General features: G+C 31.5%; 1 protein-coding gene across 1 annotated transcript in view; it reads left to right on the top strand.

Moving 5' to 3' along the window:
• Window positions 1–3,006: 3,006 nt before the first annotated feature.
• LOC115877745 (ATP-binding cassette sub-family G member 8) overlaps window positions 3,007–22,464 on the top strand; it is an 89,644-nt gene continuing 70,186 nt past the window's right edge. Inside the window, exon 1 of the mRNA XM_030894049.1 lies at window positions 3,007–3,322. The gene's annotated coding sequence lies outside the window, so the exon portion shown is untranslated. The remainder of the gene's footprint in view (window positions 3,323–22,464) is intronic.

Genomic DNA, 22,464 nt, shown 5'->3' with positions numbered 1-22,464 from the left:
ATTCGGGATTTAAATGGAAGTAGCTTGGATATGGCGTTTGTCGCCTCAGCCTGAATATCTGTTGGTAATTTACTTACTTCGTTTTGAGCCATTTCTGGCTCCAATTCAATCAGCAATCGACACGAAAGAGAATTAAAAAATATTGACTCAAAACTGACAACTAAAGAGACAGCTTTATTTACTTGTCAAATTACATAGAAACCAACGCCAAACCAGCACAATATTTTTTCTACTCGTAATAGATTCCTTGAAATAATAATTTTTGAATATTTTTTAAAACGTAACTCGCTATGGAAAAAGATATTGTTTTATACATGACGATAAAATTGCATTATCGTCCCCGAAATTAATTCATTAATGAATCTTTTCGGTCGACGATAAAATACCATTTTATCGTTTTGTATAAAAAATAACTATTTTTCTATATTTTCAACGATAGGTCGATCCAGGTTTGAAGACAGCTTATTTTTATAATATTTGGCTATTCGCCTGATCTTTTGGATGGAATAGTCAAGAGAGAGAGCATCCTCTTCAAAATCAAAACTGTCTTTAAATCTGGATCGACTCTATGAAGAGTCATAACAAAAAGAAGACTGGAGTCATTGAAACAAGAAAAAGAGTGTATCTACCAGGTAACTTGTGAATGCGGTGAATCGTATATTGAAGAGACTAAAGCCGAGACTCCATTAGGCAACACGCCACGCCACGCCACGCCACGCCACGCCACGCTATGCCATGCCACGCCACGTCACCCCACGTCATGAAGATCTGTGCGTATGTTTTTTCATCGTTACGCTACCCCACGCCACCCCACGCCACCCCACGCCACCCCACGCCACCCCACGCCATCTCACGCTATCACACGTGAGATGGGAGATTCGTCTGTCCCAGATCTCATGTGTACACTCTTTTTCACGTCGCAACACGTGGGATTACGAGATATATCGTGGCGTGGCGTGTAGTCTAATGGGGTCCAGCTTAAATGCCTCGTACTTTAAAGATACGACTTAAACTTGATTTTCATGCATCCGTTATCCGACGATCCGATGATACGATATTAATTTTAGTGGTTGAATTTAAAGACTTCGATTGGTTAGAAAATTACAGTGTTTAAATTTATTACATTTTCATGCCTCCGTTCATCGGACGTACGATTTTCTTGTGATTGGTGTCATTTTATATTTTCATTTCCATAACGAGATTTCGTTGTTTTACTTATAGTCTAAGAGCTAGAAACGTGTTCGAGAGAGAATTTTAAGAAAGCTGGTTTGCTCTCCTGAACAGAATGCGGACCGTCCGGCTGCCGGTAAACGTTCACTACTGCGCGTCATATCTGTATCCAACATCTGTTCACTACTGCGCATCACAAATTTGCCCTGTATTTCAGGAACTAAAGAGGCTAGGACACACATAAGTGTAGTATATTTAGTTTCAAAAACAAAAGTAGCAAAATAATGTTAAAATCGCATTATTGTATCTGTACTTATAAACGAGAAATCCTATAAAACACACAAAAATGGGATAGCCTTACTGATGTGATGCGCAATAGTAAACAGCTGTAGTCTACCGGCATGCGGCAGCCAGATTTATCGCACTTCGGTCAGGAGAGCATAGCAAAAGATATATTATAGAACCAGCTTTCTTAACCTCTATAACACCGTCTTAGGTACTGGCTTTTGTCAAAGCCCAGAGACTGTATGATGAGTTATAACTCAAGAAATGTGAACACAATAGATCTACAGGGTTGTTCACCACATACGACACGGAGTATTATTGTAGCTAAACGATTAGATTTTTACAAATTGTAAGTTTTGGGTTCGTCGAAAGACTATTAGAGCTACAATTTAAAAATATTTTTACGAGATACAGAGTGTCCGAAATAAGTAAAAAATATTATAGTTGTATTTTTTAAACGAAACACCCTGTATATTAATCTATTTTTAGATTCTACGATTGAAATAAAGGTAAAATTGATTAAGGTTTATCACACTTAAACCTTACCGTTTTTGAATTATTTTCAATTTTATGAAATTGCAGTAAAAATTTTAAGGCTTCATTTCTCCAAGGGTATTAAAGTTTTTTTTAATACTAAATATTTACTAAAGTTTATTTATTGATCAGATATTGTGTTGCAAGAAAATGCATTTTCTACGAAAACTTGAAGAGATAGGTAAAAATGATATAATACTATTTGACAGACAATTAAATTGTGCATCTGATTCTCGTAAAATATACAGGGTGTTCCATTTAAATTAAACTATTGTCGTTTAAAGTTAGTAATTATTTAATATAAATTTTTAAACACCCTTTATAAGGTAGTATTTTGTTTATTATTGCAAGACAATATCTGATCAATAAATAATCTTCAGTAAATATTTAGTATCAGAAACGTTGATACCCTTGAAGAAATGAATAAGCGTTAAATTTGTTACTGTAATTTCTCAAAATTGAAAACGGTTACCTTTATTTCAATCGTAGAATCTAAAAATAAAATAATATACAGGGTGTTCCATTTAAAAAATACAACTATAATACTTTTTACTTATTTGGAACAATCTGTATCTTGTAAAATATTTTTATATTGTAGCTCTAATAGTCCTTCAAGGAACCCAAAACTTACAATTTGTAAAAATCTAATCATTTAGCTACAATACTCCGTGTTGTATGCTTGTATGTAGTGAACAACCCTGTATATGGGTATAGTGAACATACCCTGTATAAGTTTTTTTTAAAAAGCTTGGGGTCACTGAACAACTATAAATCATATTATTTTAAAGAAAATAGAAGTAGGTCAAAATGATGTGAAGTTAAAAGCCCAAAATGACTCAGTACTTCATCTATACAGTCCACTAAATCGACTTTACACATTAAATTAATGAAAAAAAAATGCAGAATACAAAGTAAAATCATCAAAATTTCTTTCCAGTTCGTCTCTACCCCCACCACCACCGACTGCGGCGGTACCTTCCATTAGTAACTTTTGACTTTCGAACGTTGGTACGGAATTCTTCGCTCGTGACTGCGTGTCCGGTACCAACATCGATGGTACCCGGGGAGAGAGAGAGTACCAAAACAGTTAACTGGTGTTTCTTCGCCAAGCGGTACCACGTACTTTGGCGTCACAGACATTATTTAAATTCATAATTAAAATTGTATTTTTCGTGGTTTTTGTAGTGTGTCTGTTAATAAGCTTTATCTTAAAAATTGATTGGGGTTTAAGTGACATTTTTTTATTTCAAAAAAAGTGACGGTAGTACCTAAATTTGAAGGATGTGTAATTTGGAGATGTCCTTGATTTAGGAATATGTCAAAATCATGATTGGTACGTATATAGACTGTTAATACAAAATTGGCAATATTTTTAAAGATGTATAATGTATTTTGATATCTCTTTAAATTCAAGTTTTACAAAAAAATACGCTTTATAAGATTACTCAAAAATTAAAAAGTTTGACTTTATGTTTTCTTATTTATGGTTTTAAAATATATAGCCCCAAGAGTTTCATAAAATATAACTTTCTGCAATTAAAAAAGAATTTATGATTATTTGTTTACAACTAGTAAAACAATTATTGGTAGACGCATAAATTATTATTGTTTTTATTAATTATACAGAGTGAGTTTTAAATAACTGCACATATTTTCAGGGCTGGTAGATCTCGATAAAAAAAACATATTTTCTCTTTACAGTTTTTCAAATATGTAAGACTAATGTTGCTGAGATATATTACTTTAAAAATTTTCAAAAAAAAAGAAATTATTATTCCTTAAATTTTTATAACAGGATTTTTTCCTGGATCTTCGTCTCTCTAAGTTTAATCTAGTACCTATGTTGCTATATTATCAAGATGTTATTTTTTTTTTAATGAAATTTTTTTTTAAAAAAAGCGTTGTTGAAAAATATATATACCTACAAGATTTTTTTCTTTTAGCATTAAAACGTGATGTTTAAAAATTTATGATAAGAATTCTAGTGATATTCTGGATAATCTAAATATTTAAAAAAATAAAAATATGCCACTTTTTTAAATATTTAAAAGTGACGATTTTTTTTATTATATTTAGAATTTCAGAAACACAAGAAGAAAATAGCAAATAACTATTGTTTCTAGTTCTATTTCTTATTCCAGAATCGTTGTTATTCTACAAAATTAACGTAAATTAAAAAAAAACAGCGTCAGAGTTGGCTTAGAAATGAAGATCACTGTCATTTTATATGTCTAAAATTATATGGAGAATACCATTGATCGTCATTTCTAAGCTAACTTGACGCCGTTTTTTTTTCGATCAGACGGTATTATTTATTGTACAAGGTAGGTCAAATTCGACGCTTTTAAAGGTAAACACCCTTTTCTATAGGAGATAGACAAAAACTAATATCGGTCTCTGGAGCTCAATTTTTGTCAAAAACATGATGGTGAAAACCGCATATCGATATATGTTACCGTTTCGGAGTTACGGGGTGTTTTTCAAAAATATGCATTTTTAACAAATCGCTGTAACTTTTTTGCTGTGGAAAATTATGAAAAACATTTCTAAAGCACCTTTTTACGTAGAATTTAATGGTTTAAGTATATTTTTTTAAAATTAATAATCTAAGAATTATCAACAGAAAGTTTGATTTTTTATATAGGACACCCCGTATATTTTTAATTTATTGAAAAGAATTTAAAATTACCTTTCCAAAAATATAGCACACAAGATATTTTGCTCGATTCCTCTTCGAGATATAGAGTATATAAAAATTCGCCCGCTTTAAATAAGTAGGCTTTGAACGGCACCGGCTGTAATGCAAAAAATTCTAGCTGTGAGCATCAATTAAAACGAAAATAATATTTGCTATGAGATATACAGAATTTTATAACAATTTAAAATATATTTAACCAACATCAACACATTTAAACTATCTAATAACAATAAAAATAAATAGCAAACCAAGACATGAGATTTTGCTACAGGTGTTCGACATATCGACCGTCTTCTGTTATGGACAGACGGGGCAGTTTTTGAATATTTCTCGCGGAATTCATTAACTCAGTGGGGGTGAAAGATACCCTCTCATAACTGCTAAGTATTTTTAATTCTTGTCTAGATTATAGGGAAGAATAAGGAACCTTTATTCTTCCGCAAATATATCCATAGGATTAGATCCATGGGCACTAAGTCAGGCGGCCTCGACGGCCAACGGCTGGGATCTTGGTTAGCTATCCAATTATTCTTGAAATTGGCTGCAAAAATTTGCTGATAACTTCAGCGTTCAGAGGCGGTGCGTCGTCTTGCTGGAAAAATATGTTTTCGAGTTCCATTAAGGGCATATCATCAATAAGGGGTCCAAAGCCTACTAGTTAAAAGTGGCGAACTTTTAAAAAGTCTGTATTTCGAAGGGGATTATAACAAAATATCAAGTGTGCTATATTTTTGGAAAGGTAATTTTAAATTCTTTTCAGTTAATTAAAAATATAGCTGGCGTCCCAAATAAAAAATTAATTTTTCTGTTGATAACTCTTAAATTATTAACTTTAAAAAAATTATACTTAAACCATTAAATTCTACGTAAAAAGGTGCTTTGGAAATGTTTTCATAGAAATACAAAATTATCCATGGCAAAAAAGTTACAGCGATTTGTTAAAAATGCACATTTTTGAAAAACACCCCGTAACTCCGAAACGGTAACAGATATTGATGTGCGGTTTTCACCATCATGTTTTTGATGAAAATTGAGCTCCAGACACCGTTCCATTAAAAAGCGTCGAATTTGACCCACCCTGTACAACGATCAGGGTATTAAAAAACATCAGAAAATTGTTTGGCATTATTTTCGATAGGCAAATACATCAAAATACTGTATGGTCGAAAAAACGCCGTCACAGTAGCCTTTGAAGCATTAAGACATGATGTTTCAAAAATTATGTTAAGAATTCTAGTGATATTCTGGACAATCTGAATATTAAAAAAAATGAAAAAATGCAATTTTGAAAATATGCAATTTTTCTAAAGAACATTACTAAAAAAAGTGATGATTTTTTGATAATTTTAGAATTTTAGAAACACAATAAGAAAATAGCAAATAATTATGTTTTTAGTTCTATTTCTTATTCTAAAATCGTTGGGTATTCTACAAAATTAACGGTAATTAAAAAAAAACGGCATCAGAGTTAGCTTAGAAATTAAGATTACTGTAATTCTATATGTTAAATTATATGGATTCATCGTCATTCATCGTCATTTCTAAGCCAACTTGACGCCTTTATTTTTTTCGACCAGACGGTATTTATGGCAAAAAAATCAGAAAATTGTTTGACATAATTTTCTATAGCCAAAAGCATCAAAATACTGTATGGTTGAAAATAACGCTGTCACAGTAGCCATTGTAGTTTTGTGTTTTGTCGTTTCTTCTTCAGAGATTGACAAAATCTGCACATGTCGGACGAAGTCAATTCTATCAGCTTTAGATGCATAATAAGCTTACAATACACTGTTAATACAGCATTGACAGTTTTCTGCCTTTGCTGATTAGGTCTTATAATTTCTAACACCTAACTTGACGTCCTTTTTTCTTTGATCATACGGTATTATATCACAAAAAACATATACTAATTTATTTTAATTTTAAGAATAAAAAAGCTTATCTAAATTCTAAGTATCTAATTTGAAAATTGTTCACTATTTTGACAATATAAAATTCGCTCTACTTATTTCTATATAATTACATCACTAAATTACTTTAATTGCAACTATTATATAATTACTTAATGTAAATAGATTATTCCTCAACTCGTTTCAACGGAATTCAACTGAATTATGTACTTACCAAATGGTACCGGTGAAAGATTAATGGTACTTTCTTCAGCTTGTAATTACCCGGAGTATCTAGGTTTGATACCAGAACGTCAATTACCGCAGCAAAAAGGTTATAATTAGACTGGGAGAGTACCAACAAAGTACAGTTACATATTTTCGAAATATGGGTGATTCTATTCCAATTTGATTTTTGTTTTATTTTTGTACAGGCGGAACTAAAATGTGGTATCATGCGATCGAAAAAAAAACGGCGTCAAAGACTGGCTGGGGAATGATAATCGATGATAATTTTGGCGAGGTCAAGCCCTAAACGTCACTTACTAGGCCCGTACTTTATTTTTTAATGTTGACCTTAAGAAAGTTGTAATTTATTTTTATATTATCTTTTTTTCCATAGTTAAAATTGCCTTATATTTATCAAAAATAGTACTTTAACTACAAGGGTAGATTAAATGATACTTTAACAGCGAGGATAGGTTAAAAACTTTATTTCTTCTCGCACGTTTTTTAATTGCTTCCATTTTTGAAAATTTTTGTATTCCTTTTCATAAGTTATTCGGGATTTAAATGGAAGTAGCTTGGATATGGCGTTTGTCGCCTCAGCCTGAATATCTGTTGGTAATTTACTTATTTCGTTTTGAGCCATTTCTGGCTCCAATTCAATCAGCAATCGACACGAAAGAGAATTAAAAAATACTGACTCAAAACTAACAACTAAAGAGACAGCTTTATTTATTTGTCAAATTACATGTCAAATTACATAGAAACCAACGCCAACCCAGCACAATATTTTTTCTACTCGTAATAAATTCCTTGAAATAATAATTTCTGAATATTTTTTGGAAAGTAACTCGTTATGGAAAAAAATATACACGACGATAAAATACCATTTTATCGTCTTGTATAAAAAATAACTATAAAATGAAGTAGTTTAAAATTCCAGAAGAAATAATTTTGGAAATAGATTTTTGTGTCAGGAAACATTATTGTATCCTTTTTTAATCTTTCTATAATTAGTGTTAATATTTGACATTCCCCAGCAGTCTTTGACGCCGTTTTTATTCGATCATGCGGTACTTTTTGACTCATTCTACCTTACTTTTTCACCGCTACAGTATTGCCGCTTCATATGAAAAGTAGTACCATCAAAATCATCACGAAAACATTTTTTCTTTAGAAAATTTTACCACCCCGTATCTCAAAAGTTAAGATGCTTAGGACATACATCCACGTGATATGATGCAAAAATACTTGTTTTCAATTAATTTTAATTTTTCATTTTTTTATCGTTATACAGTCTGCCCTACAATTATATCATTATCATTAATTGATACAAACCTTTTATTTTTATTTGATTGTTCTACAAATTTCGTAACTTAAATGATATCTGTGTACTTATCTTATTCAAATATATCCTCCGAAGTTTTACTTTCACACTGCTTTGGTTTTTATATCAACATGGCCACTCAAAATACATATTTTAACAATCTTTCCATTTTTGAAGTAGAAGGTGTGATATTTTTCCAAAGCATTTTTACATAATATCCAATTTCCAAATTTTCCTTTAGATACTATCATGTTTTTTATTCACTGACATTGCTGAAGTGGCTGTTTTATGGTTTTATCTCATTTTCCACCATTTATGGATTCTTTTTGGCACATTTTAAATCTTTTAGTAGATCCATCCCACTTCTGATGTCAGAATGTAGTACGTATTTTCCCAACAAAACACTGGGTTTCCTTCATAATTCCTTTTCGTCGTAGTACTCAGGATTACATAAGGCCGAGTCGACATACTCAATCTTCTGTTTTTAACTAACTATATCGAGTGGAGTGTTTCTCCCAATCTATGATTCTCGTTACAAAATATCTAGGATCAGTTTCTGAATTATAAAGAACTGAATCTCACATCCATATGAGGAAAATGACAAACAAACAAAGAAAAACTGCCAAGCTTTTTGCAAGAAACTTACCGAAAAACTAGTATACTTGAAAAATAGACAAAAAATCGTAAAAATAGTACACCTACATGAGAAAAATCTAATTTTGACCATGTCTGATGATAGAGAAGTTGTAGTACAAAAAAACTCTTCATCTAGCATTCTAGCAATGACAAACAAACAGCAGTGTGTGTCCACAGCACACAAGGTTTCTGGCATCATATTGTAACTCTGTGTATGTAGTTTGCAATGCCACCTTTGGTTTTTTTTAAATAAGTCTAAGAAATCATCCCTCCCCTCCCAATATGCTGCTACTTTAAAATTATCCCCGTATATCTACTGAGGTTGAGATAAGAAAAAAATAGTGTTAGAAAAACTAGGTCACTAATAAACCTAATTCCAAAAATAAAATATATTAATTATAACAATAATACTATAACGCGAACAATAAAAAAATCGTGTGTAAAAAAACAAAACCGTTTTACAGTTAACAACGCCAAACAGCTGGGAAAAGTTCCCTCTATTGTATAATAATTCGTACCTAATACCTCTATCAGCTGAATAGCAAAGAGAATAATTATTATTATGATACGTTGCCCGTAATATATTATCTCATTGGAGTTTATTGCACCTTCCGCGCGTTCTATATTCAGCTCGGATCGAGATTGAAAGGAACTTGGACTGAACATGTTCCTTTTAATTGAAATGAATACGTGCAAAGTTGAAATACCGCGCGGTATTGAATATAAAACGGTTCATAGACGATAGAAAATGTTGTACAGTAAAATAGGTTCATCCTGAGAAAAATGATATAACTACTACGATCAAGTGGTGTAAAACTGAGACATATATTTTAAAACTTTTAGCTTTTTCTTAGTCATGCTGTAATTTTTGTGGTCCATCTGTTGTCCGTCCTTCTTGTCCGGTGTCCTGCCCTTTGCCACTTGCGGGATTTGACTCGGTGGATGATATATATTCCCTGGGTCTTTTGTCATCTTCTTCTTCTTTCTCAGCCTGGTTTCATCCAGTGTTGGATATAGGCCTCTTCTAGGTTTTTCCTTGCTTCGCGATCTCTAGCCAATCTTATCCATTGTCTTCCCGCCATTGCCTTGACGTCATCGACCCATCTCTTTTTTGGTCGGCCCACACTTCTTATTGTTCCCCTAGGTCTCCATAGGATTGCTTTTTGGGGCCATCAGTCTGGATCCTGTCTTGCCACATGTCCTATCCATTGCCACTTCAGACTTGCCACTCTTTTAACGACATCTATTAATTTTGTTTTTTTGACGTATGTGGGTATTCCGTACTTTTTCCTTAATGGTGACTCCCAACATGATTCTTTCCATGGCTCTTTGTGCTACTCGTAGTTGTTCTGCTGTTTTTCGGGTAATTGCCATAGTCTCTAAGCCATACGTAAGCACAGGTAGAATGCAGCTGTCGTAAGCCTTTTTCTTTAGGTTCATGTGCACCTTTTTATCCTTGAAAATATCGCTCATATTTCCAAATGCTACCCATGCCAAATGGATCCTGCGTTTGATCTCCGTATGTTGGTTTTCCTTGCCCAGCTTGATTTTATGACCTAAATATATATAATGGTCTACGTTTTCAATAATAACGTTGTCTACGGTAATGTTATGGATATTGTTGCTCATTATCTTGGTCTTCTTCAAGTTCATTTTAAGACCAATTTTCTGGGATTGGTCATTTAGCTCATTTAGCATGGTGTTCAGTTCTTGAATGTCGGTGCTCAGCAAGACAATATCGTCTGCGAACCTCAGATGGCTAAGGTGTACCCCATCGATGTTTAGACCTCTATTTTCCCATTCTAATTTCTTGAAGACATTTTCCAGTGCCAGTGTAAATAACTTGGGAGAGATGGTATCTCCTTGCCTCACGCCCTTGCCGAGTGGTATTTTTTCTGATTTGAGGTCATCATCTAATTTAACTTGGAAGGTTGCACTATCATAGATATTTTTAATAATGGAATAATATCTGGAATCAATTCTCGCGTCCTCGATTGCAGCTAGAAATGACCAGGTTTCGATGCTGTCAAAGGCTTTTTGGTAGTCTACAAAGGCCAAATGTAGAGGTATATTGGATTCTGTTGTTTTTTCAATGACTGTTTTAATTGTTTGTAGATGATCGATGGTACTAAAACCTTTTCGAAAGCCTGCCTGTTCTATGGGCTGATAGGAATCTAGTTCTCATTTTACTAAAAATGAGAACTAGATTCTCATTTAGAGATTATTCTCATTTTACTAAAAAAAATTCAAGAAATTTTTTAAAACTTCTTTAATTTTAAGGCTAATTAGTATTTTTCAAAGTAGAAACAATACATGTATCAATAAAGTTGTTTGCGTTTAACTTTTTTGTCTTGGGTAACGAGTTACAGAGTTGGTTAAAGTGTTTCACTAATTATGATCTTCAAACATCCTCCACACTTAAATACTTTTGTTTTGTTTTCCTTTACTGCCATCTGGGATATGTCTCTAACTAAATCATAAAAATAATATTTTTACTATAATTATTCCAATTTAGGATAAAACGCGACTTAGATGCCATATTATTATAGTTTTGTATTTCTGTGAATTAGGATTTTAAACAACGTTGCAGTTTTTACTAAATTAGGCTGCTAGCCAACGTAGGTATCCAACGTCGTTTCGACCCAAAAATTATTCTCCAAACTAGTGCAGACTAGGGTTGGCACGAGGTTGTGCCGACGTTGCGCCTCGACCTTTGGTCGCGTGACACATCGTTGTCCCGACGCGACGTCCAAATGCTGCTTGGGCACTAAAATATTAATATAGTCACTTAAAGGGCGAAACAAAAAAATACAGATCTACCAATTAACGAATTAAATCTCACTCAAAATCTATTGAAAGAGCAAACATCTCAGCAATCCTAGGTATAAGTACCATCTTGCAAATTTGATGGTGGTAATTTTAAAACAATGTCTTTCTTTAAAACATTATTAATCTCAGTAACTACAGTTTTGATCAATAAGTACAGTCTTTAATAACTGTTCTTATTGCTTAAAATACTTCAATTAGGTACATTTTTAATTCTTGATTTGTAATTGTTAAGTTGTTTGTAAATTTGCATACTTATGGTATTTTCGGTAGCAACCTGTTTTAACTTAATAATGCTTTAAAAATTTTAACATATACAACTCTATGGTGCGCGTTAAATGAATACTCTGTACACTGACGTGAACAAATAGACTTTATATTAGGCTTGGGAGGTTTCTTGTCTCATCGTTCGTTTGCTTTTCCGCTTGAGCGTCTTAACAGTTTGAAATGCAAGACGCCTTGAAGCTTACAGGCATCTATTTGTTATATCCGACTTGGGTTGAAAGAAAATTTAATTATTGTTTTACAGTTATATAAATATAAACATACATAATATAAATACAGCGTATAATAAGCTAATTAAAAGATAAACAGATAGTATTTAAAGATAATACACCGGGAAATTCAACTAAACATTCGTATAATTAAGATTTAATTTAAAATTACTAGGTACTTAATTAAAGATAAATACGATTTTTATTTTAAACTTTTTATTAGAAATTAATTATAACTTGCCATTTTTTAATACCTAATTATTTTGTCTAATTTTCATAATTTCATTAGTCAAAAAATGTAATTTAATTCAAATATAAAAAATTGTTGGTTTAGCCAAATATATAAAATGTTTTTTTAATAAAAAATATACAGGGTGGTCCGAACTGTATTCCGGAAACTTCGGCAGTATATTCTGCAGATAAAAATAAGTAAAAAAGTACATATAAATGTATATCCTAAAATGCTTAGTTTCGGAGATACAAGGTGTAGAAGTTTCATTTTTATTTCTATTTTTTCCAAATAATGTATAAAGTAACGTGAATATTTGGATGAAAATTGGTGTCTGGGAGTTTTTTGACATGAGAGATTTGATTTTAATGTCAATATGACTCCTACTTGTAGAGGGCGCCACCTACATGTGGTTTAGCTGTTTTGAAGAGTCATAACTTTTGGTCCGTACCTGTATAAAACTATTTAGTGAAAAAATATACATTTCCGTGTTTTTTTACGTAAAAAATGTATCTTGGTTAAAATCGCTACGAGCAACCGTTCTCAAGATATTTAGAATGGAAATAGTCAATACATGTCATTATTGACAAAAAATAAACACGTTGAGCAGCAGTTAATCATACATTTTTCTGCGAAAAAATCATGATAAAACAGTTTCTGTTGAACTTTTGAAGAAAAACATTTGAAATTTATGATTTCAGTCTAATAACTATCAGTCAACATGTTTCATTTATGTCAATGATGACAGGTATTGATAATTTTGATTTCAGATATCTCGAGAACCATTACTCGTAGCGATTTTGACCAAGAGATCTTTTTTACATAAAAAACATTGTATAGTGTGACCAACGGATCTGTAGCTACGGGGTATCGGCAGGGGAACGCAGTTGTAAACAGAACACGCCCAATTTCATTCATAAAATAGGCATGGGCGTACGGTGTTTTATGAAAATAATGTGCATCATAAATATAATACTCAGATTAATAATTTTTTTCAAAAAACTTTATGCTGTTTGAATCGTTACTGTTGAGTTAGCAGATAAACACTAAAAGCTTTTATTAAAGCTCCCTTAAATATTTTGAATCATCTTATTATTGTGTTGTTAATATAATAGAAGAAATAATTACAGCTGGGGGTTGGAACCTTTGGTGTTACACAGGAAAATAAAACACTAAATCAGTGCAATACACCAAAACACTTTTAATTTTACACTGGACGCACGTTTCGCTAACCATGTCTGCCATCAGCAGATGATCAAGACTGAGTCTTGAGGTATATTTATTTATATATCTGTACTAACTATATTTTTTTCTATAATACATAATTTTAGATATAACTATTTCCAGCAAAAAAAAATCTTGAAAATAGTTAACTTTGGAAGCGCAAACAAAACATAATTTTACTTACCAGTAGATCCAATATTGCCTATTACACCAGATATGGTATCCCTCCGCCAGCAGTTTTTAAAGGTTAGGTCATTGTCTACCCATATGTTTCATCCAAATAGATAATACTTGGCTATATTTTCGAATTTCGCGTATATATTTATATCTCTCTCTGCAATTTAATGTGCCGCTCCATTAATATTTATCTGTTATTTTGACATTTACGCCAAAAGAATTCATTTCATTTTAATAACCCCCTTAGCGTTTTCCTGCCAAAGGAAAATTCGATTCTTCCTGCAATTTTTGCAAGAGCTTTCTAATTGTGGGGACGAGTTTGAATTCGAGATAAAATCTATTTATCAAATTCCTGACCACTTGGAAAAAGTCGTCGAGCGTTTCAACAGCAGTCTCACGTGGTCGTTTCTTTCCAGGGCTGGATATCATTTTATCGGGGTTAGTTTCCAGCCTTTTTTTATCTTCTGTGTGAATTTTTTTATAGCCGATACGTTAACTCCGAGCTCCGGTATAAAGAAATATCCGCTCAAGTTTAAGTTTAAGCGGCAACTTAAGCGAACTCTCTGTAGCTTCTTCGTCGCAAACCCTATTATGAACACAAGGAAATAAACCAAATGAGATTTCATCCACGTTTATTTATATTTATTTTAGTTTAGCTAAAATATTTAGGTAAAATGTGTGCTTTTCATTTTATTTCTCTTGTCTGACTATGTAGCGTCTTACCCTTAACAAATTTATTCATTTTAAAACACAAATATACGATCAAACTTGATATTAATAATTAAAACTACGAACGAAAAACATTATAACAAGATAACAAAACAATAAAACACAACTTAACTATCAAATATACGAAAAATATAGGAATAAAGTTTAGGATAACCGGTATAAAATAATGAAATAAAGTAATAATGATCAAAAAAATGACACCGCCACTGGATATTTCAATAGTATTCAATATTCCTACTCTTTTCAGAAGAGACCGTGAAGTTGGGGATAAAGCAAGCGAATAGGAAAGGCGTAAAAGCCATGGCAACCGGGTGGTAACAAATCCTGTGACGTACTCTCGCCAATCATGTTCGATGAATAGGCGGCCATGCGCGGCGATGCCGGTTTGCCAATGATATCGTTGAAAAATCTTCAACTTTCATAATAAGCAGATTATACAGAATGAAAGAAATAAGTGATTAAATAAAACATATCGAACAATATGAACTACGTTAAAATTCCTTAGTAATATACGTCAGAATATATGCTAAACACATTATATATAATAAAAATATATTAAATTTATAGTTCATGTCTGGCAATTTTGCAATTTTATAGATAAACGTGGCAATGTCGATTTTTTTTCTCGCATTCCTTCCGTAGCTTCAGATCCGCTGGTCAAACAGTATATGTATATTTTTTACTCAGTAGTTTTATACAGATACGGACGAAAAGTTATTACTCTTCAAATCAGTTAAAAAATATCTAGGTGGCGCCCTCTTCAAGTAGGAGTCATATTGACATCAAAATCAAATTTCTCATGTTAAAAAACTCCAAGACACCAATTTTGATCGAAATATTCACGCTACTTCATACATTATTTGGAAAAAATAGAAATAAAAATGAAACTTCTACACCCTGTGTCTCCGAAACTAAACATTTTAAGACACATACACTTATAGGAACTTGTTTTCTTATTTTTATCTGTAGAATTTTATCTGCCGAAGTTATCGGAATACAGTTCGGACCACCCTGTATATAAACAATAATCTAGCTTGCATCGTTCTATAAAGTGTTATTTAAAGATAAATAATTATTTAAATCATTTAACACAAGTACTAGGTAAATTTCCTTGGTTAAACTAATTCTCTATTGGTTTAAAATCTTCATTTAAACCAATATTGTTCTTCGAGTCCCGCTTCATTTGATTTGCGATTATTAAATATACCTAGTCTGTCTATAGAGGGTGTCCCAATATTCCGTGGAAATAGAACTACTACGTGTTTTTGGAATCAAAATCAGTTCGTTGGGCATAATTTACCTCACGGGGGTGTCACTTGTATGGGAAAATAGGCAACAGTCAAATTTAAACGTGCCAGGATAAACGACAAAGAAAGCAACATTTGCCAGGCATTGGCTTTCTTTGTCACTCACATTGCTTAAATCATGATACCGCGGCCATTTTGTCAACAAAGAAGCTGGCCGGCTGTCCTGGCAAGTGATTTAAAACAATTTTGCTTTTTACAATATTAAATTACCATTTGGATGTATTTAATGCGATTATTCAATTAACTGGTAAGTCAGAAATTACACACAAATACTTTATTCGTAAATACAACTAAGATGTAAACGTAGTTTTGTATTTTTAGATTTCAACTTTTGCAAAGACCCGCCGATAGAACTTGCCTGGCAGCGTACCTGTTTAACTAAACGTATTATTTCCTGAAAATAATATCAAAACACGTAAGTACCTCTATAATTTATGATGAAAAATGATTTTGATTATGTTTTATGTTATTTAAATACTTTCTAACCTCAAATAATAGTAAGATCCTTGTTTATATCGCACAGCCCGTTCAAAACTGTATTGTCTTCAAAAAATGTTAACAAAAAGAAACAATTATTACAAAAACAATATCCTTTTAATCTGATTTATACCTCAGAAGGATGCCAGTAAAATTTTATTAAATCAACATTATATTATTTGGCTATTAATATGCAAAAAGGAGCATATTGCCTTAACTTAAATTTTCTTTTACTTCTGTTGACAATGTTCTCTATATTCTCTATTTTAGTTAGTAAACTTTTGAACAGGATGTGCGATATATAAAATACATAATATATCCAAGGGTATGATCTGATAAAAGTATTTTTTGATGCATTTTTTGGTTGTTTATGCACGTTGGCTTGGTTTATGTTTTATTAACCTTATATTTATTTGGTATAATAGTTTTTTTTGCCTTTGGAATGGCATGCATTGAGGCTAGATAGTGTTTGATTAGATCATTAAAGGAATTTAAATTTGCACATATTTTTTGTGATATTAGTGAGTTATTATGATACAACTACTAGGTAGTTGTATCATAGTGCCTTATTATTTACCTATTATATACTTATGTATTATCACTGATAACATACTACTAAAATGTATTTTTAATAGATGTTTATCTTTCCAATTCACTAGTTATTTGCAAAATGTATTTTTAACTAATTTAAGTCATTAATTGACCATCTTTCTTTTTCAGGTTCCCGGATATTCTTTTTCATTGTTAAAAAAATACATATATTTCAATATTATTATAATATAAATCCCAGCTCTAAAAAATAAATGATATTGTTTACTAAATGTGTAATTTATTTACTATAAATTTTCTCTGAAAATAATAAGTCTTTAATAATATCATTGCTTTGCTGTGTAAAGTTAATAGACATATTTTTTAATACTTTAAATTATATTAAAGTAATAAAATATGTTTATTAACTTTAAACAGTAAATCAGTGATACTTATAAAAATATTTTTTAAAAAATTTCCCCTCTTTTAAGCCCCGCCCCTCCAATTCCCCTCAATTTAGCTAGTACTGCCAGGCTGCACCAGGTGGCGTCTGTTTCCATTTTTTAACATGAAGTTAGCATTTCTTTAATGTACCTATTCTCTGATTTACCTCTATACAAAAGTGTTTCATTTGTCCGCTAGAGGGCATCAAACTTTAAAAAAATAAACACATTTTTTCGGATATTTTAAGAATTGTTATTCCGATTTGAATGAGATTTTTTTTTGATTCCATAAATACGTAGTAGTTCTATGTCCACGGAATATTGGGAGACTCTGTATGTAGGTATTTATTATTTATATCGCCTATAAATAATAAGATATACACAGACACCTAAAACTTTTTTAAATAAATTGGTGAACGGTTCGTGATTGTTGGCGACCTCAAAAACGTAATCAGGCAATTTGGATGCGACAGAATAAGTTATCCCAACGCCAACTATTTATTATCGAACGTCATGGGAAAATAATTCTCTAAAAACCGTGAACAAGACGGTCTGAAATGAATTAAAAATAAAACAGAGACATTTTAGTACACTTGATAGTTAAGCAGTCACGAGAATGGCCACTAAATGGTGGATGACTTGAACATTTGAGAACAAGGTGAAAGCATTTACCAAAATTTACGGTAGACCTTATAAGCAAAGACAGAAAGACAGTCAAAGCTTTAGTGGGTCTACTAACAGGGCATTGTAAGCTAAATAGGCATAAGCTAATGGGATTGACGGACAAAGCCGTGTGCTGGTTCTGTCAATCTGAAAAAGAAACGACAGAACACATTTTTTGTCTGCGCAACAGTCTGGAAAATGTGCGATCCTTTTACTAGACCATATACTAGACAATGACAGGCCAATGACAGAAAGCTATATGGAGGATTCAGTCTCTAAGTTGCTAGACTTGCAGACTGAACCTAGACTATTTCACTTTAAAGTTATAATTATACATTGCTAAAAACAGTATATTGTTTTATTACGAGTAAAAATGACACTTTTCGCGGCGAGGCTGTGCGTTTGACTACAGTCGAGGCACAAAAAATCATTTTGACTCCGAACAGAACAGGCTATTTTTTTTTCAAACATCACAAATAAGTTTTTAAACAATTTCAAACGTTCCGAATAATATAAAAAGGTTTAAAAGCCATACCTTGTATGTAATTATATGTATATCGAGGAACTATGGTTACGCTCGTTGAATTTGACACTTTATGTCAGTGTAGTAATATATTTTTGTACTTTTATGCTTAGGCGTAAACTTTGAATAAGAAGACTAAGGAAGGAGCATATCAAAAATCTTAGGTACACCGCGATGGGCCTCAAATATGGCCGACTTAAATTCCGGTTTGTCAGTGTCGTTCTAATTTTATTTAAAAAATGTAAAACTATGATGTAGGGTAGACGTGGGGTAGACTCAATAATTTGTTGTTTTATTTTACGTTGTGAATAAATGTTGGTAGTTATTAAAATTGTTATAAAAATATATAATTCTAATAAAAATAGATAAGTTATAATAAGTATTTATTAACAAAAGTCAAATTACATCTAATGTCGTCTTTGACATCTAATCTTTGACAAGTAATAAATAAAAGCTAAAATGCAAGAAAAATATATAATTTAGTTAATTTAAGTGAATTTCATAAATGATCGGTTTACTACACGTATGTATATTATATAGTCACTTACTAGCGAAAAGTTGTTCCATTATTTCACTCAATTTTTGCCGAGATCTACCGCACGCTACACAACCAACTATTTTAGAGTCTTTTTCGATAAATCGCGATAGTGTCACTGTTAATTTAAGTTCTGCCACAATTTCCATCTAGATTTACTACCTTTATACAACTATTAGTAGTAGAATAAATAATAAATAACATAAAATAAGCTCCATAAAGACTGACAAATCCACAAAATTTCAAATCAAATTCAAATGTGTCAAATGAATCGTCAAACAGAACTGTCAAGGATCCCCACCCTAGAGAGCTTTTATGGTGCCTTTTCCGCCCACCATGCATACATGGATAGCATTATGCTCCTTCCTTAGTCTTCTTATTCAAAGGGCGTAAAAGTGCTTTACTTTTATGCCTAAGCATTAAAATGACTTTTTTCTACAAAGGTCAAAAAATGACAAGGTTCGCGAATTGATAGCAATGTGCGAAGTGACACTTTTTTTCATTTTTATTACTCATGCGGGGAAAGTAGTATCTTTTCGCATTCTTTTGTAGTCGAAAAGACGCTAATTGCCCACTTCACAATTACCACACTAGTTTTGAGCAAATTTAATATCGATATGAGTGCGACAAGTAAACTTCTCGCACCCAAATTTTCATTGGCACACGCAAATTGACAAGCAAAAAAGACAGTCTCGAAATGTCAATATTAAAGAAGTGAGGTTGACATTTAAATATTTTTTTTATTTTTTGTTTATTTTATTACGTTGCTTTTTAATATGTCTTTTTTATTATATTTTATCATAAAAACAAATTATTAAACACCATTATGAAGAAGCAACGTTAAAATTCCTTCATTTTCTACTCTAAAATTCGATTTAAAAATTTGAAGTTTTGAATGCCATCCATAGACAAACAAATAAAAAGAGACTGGCAAATTAAATGGCAAAGAGAGGGACAACGCTCCCGTAGCGCAACTCAGAACGCAAAATTTCGTTCTATTTATGTTGATCTGCGCATTGCGTCTATTGGGCCCACTATCTCATTCTAATATAACACGAGAGAAAGAAGCAGCCATATAAAACGTAATTTCTAAATAGAAATTAGAACAATCGCCTTTAGTTTTCGTCATCATGACAACCAAGATGACAACATCATGACCAGTTGTCATGTTTGTTAATTTTTCTTTTGGTGATTTACCTTTTTTTCTAAACGCTCCATTTTATTGGCTTATGAATATGGATAGGGAACAAATTCCTTTGTTCCATATAGGTATTTATATCTTGTTACTTATAATTTTAGGTTATACTATTTGTTATTTTATTTGCTGCAGGAGCCAGTATCATCTATTTTCTATATGTATTGGTTGTCCCCTTTCTCTGATAGATATGTTAAAGACACCCGGTAAAATAAAAATAAGTAGTTATATTTATCATCTTATTAAGATAAAAGTAGAAGTAGTAGTGTCAAAAATATTTCGAACCTCTCTTAACACAACAAATTAATACAATTAATTTTTTTCATTTTTTGGGTAGGTAGTTTATAGCTGGTTTATAGTAACCAGAAACTTTATTAACATACCTATTTTACTTTTGTTTTAGGATTAAAACTGGACTTGAAAATGGTTAACCATCATGATTCTCGTACAGTCTTCTTTGCTTGGATGTTCACTTTGTTATTGCAATTGGCAGTTTTTTTCGAAAATGGGATTTTTAATGCCCTTTAAAAAAATTGGCAGAGCGTTTCCTGCAACAGTCAGTTCTTCTGCATTTAAAATTGATTGGTGGGTGGAATAAACACTGTTATTTTTTGTTATTATATTATAAAAAGTTTATTTATTTTTATGTATAAATAAATGTTTATAAAACAGTACAATTTTTGCTTTTTTTATAATTTCCCTTATAATAGTAGTATTCTTTCGTTCTGAAAGAAACTGCAAATTTTTACTTAAACTGATTTATTTCCTACATCACGTTCCCTTTACGTAGTATAGGGAATAAATCAGTTTAAGTGAAAATTTTCAGTTTCAGAATGAAAGAATGCTAATAATAATGGCTAATTTAAATTTTCCGCCAGCCAGAATGTGCGATAATGTCTTACGATACGTTTTATACCTATCTCTTTCATTTTCATATAAAGCACACATAATAAAGAAAGATAGCAATAAAGGCGTACGTCCTACCATAGTCCTGCTAATTGATTTCAAAATTGTTATTCTGAGTTGCGCTACGGGAACTCGGTCCCACTCTTTACCATGGGATTTGTCAGTCTCTTTTTATTTGTTTGTCTATGATGCCATCTTTTGCATTCAACTATGGGGTGTTCCAAAAGTTGTTTTTCTTGTCACGAGATTTTGAAATTATTTTTTGCTGAATTAGATACATGATGAAATATAACAAAAGACACATACTAAAAAGCAACGTAATAAAAAATAGTATGTGCAACTCGAACTCATGCGTTGTCGATTGCCCACTCGAGCTAATGAGCGCACTCGCTTTTCGACAACTTTTCGCACTAGTTGCACAATATATAGTCTATAAAATGAATAACTTTGAATTTTGACCGTTATTTTTTACCAACATGGCAAATATAAAATCCCTCTGTCAAAAAAGTTACTGATATTCTTTAAATTGAGTTCCTGAACGAATCAGATAGGTAACTCTTTTTACTTTCGTGAAATAGAAAAGGAAAATAATAAAACAAGTGACTGTTCTTCCTCTTCTTACAAAAATCAACACGAAATGTCATAATTAACAAAAGTAAAATGTCATCAGCTTTTGACATTTCTAAATATTAGACCAATGCCGTCTCTAATAGAACAGCCACGGACCGAGATTTATGACGTCACGCTAGTTAGATACTACGGATTAATAAATATGCTGTAGAATACATGGAAAACATAATTATTCCTCGTATTTTTGGTTTGTATTTTAAAAATGATATAGTTTACATGAAATATACATAATATAGAGTTAATAAAATATAATATATACCTATTTATAGTAATAAATACTTTGGCAAATAAACTATGAACCATACAAATGCAGCAAATGTTTTACAATATACAAATAATGAATAGGTGGTACATAAGATAATGGGTAAAATGTAAAATATATTTTAAATTTTGAGGTTTGAAAATCGATCTAATTTAACAAAAAACATTCAATATCTAATAATAGTGATGTATTATTATTTGCATTCACAAAATTTCTTTATATATTATAATGTTTACTGCAATTAATAAACTAATATAAACTTGTCAAAAGATGACCATATATTTTTTTAAATTATTATTCTTAACACAAAAACTATCTACATTGACTATGGAGTACGATTTCAGTCATATTGTAAAACATTTGCTGCATTTGTATGGTTCATAGTTTTATCTGCCAAAGTATTTATTACTAGAAATAGGTATGTATATATATTGTATTTATTAACTGCATATTATGTATATTTCATGTAAACTATATCATTTCTAAAATACAAACCACAAATACGAGGAATAATTATGTTTTCCATGTATTCTACAACATATTTATTAATCC

The sequence above is a fragment of the Sitophilus oryzae genome, unplaced genomic scaffold (genome assembly GCF_002938485.1).
Source record: "Sitophilus oryzae breed Bouriz unplaced genomic scaffold, Soryzae_2.0 scaffold_1498_pilon_pilon, whole genome shotgun sequence".
Lineage (NCBI taxonomy): Eukaryota > Metazoa > Arthropoda > Insecta > Coleoptera > Curculionidae > Sitophilus > Sitophilus oryzae.
The sequence above is the reverse complement of the archived record's forward strand: the minus strand, read 5'-3'. Positions and strand labels throughout refer to the sequence as shown.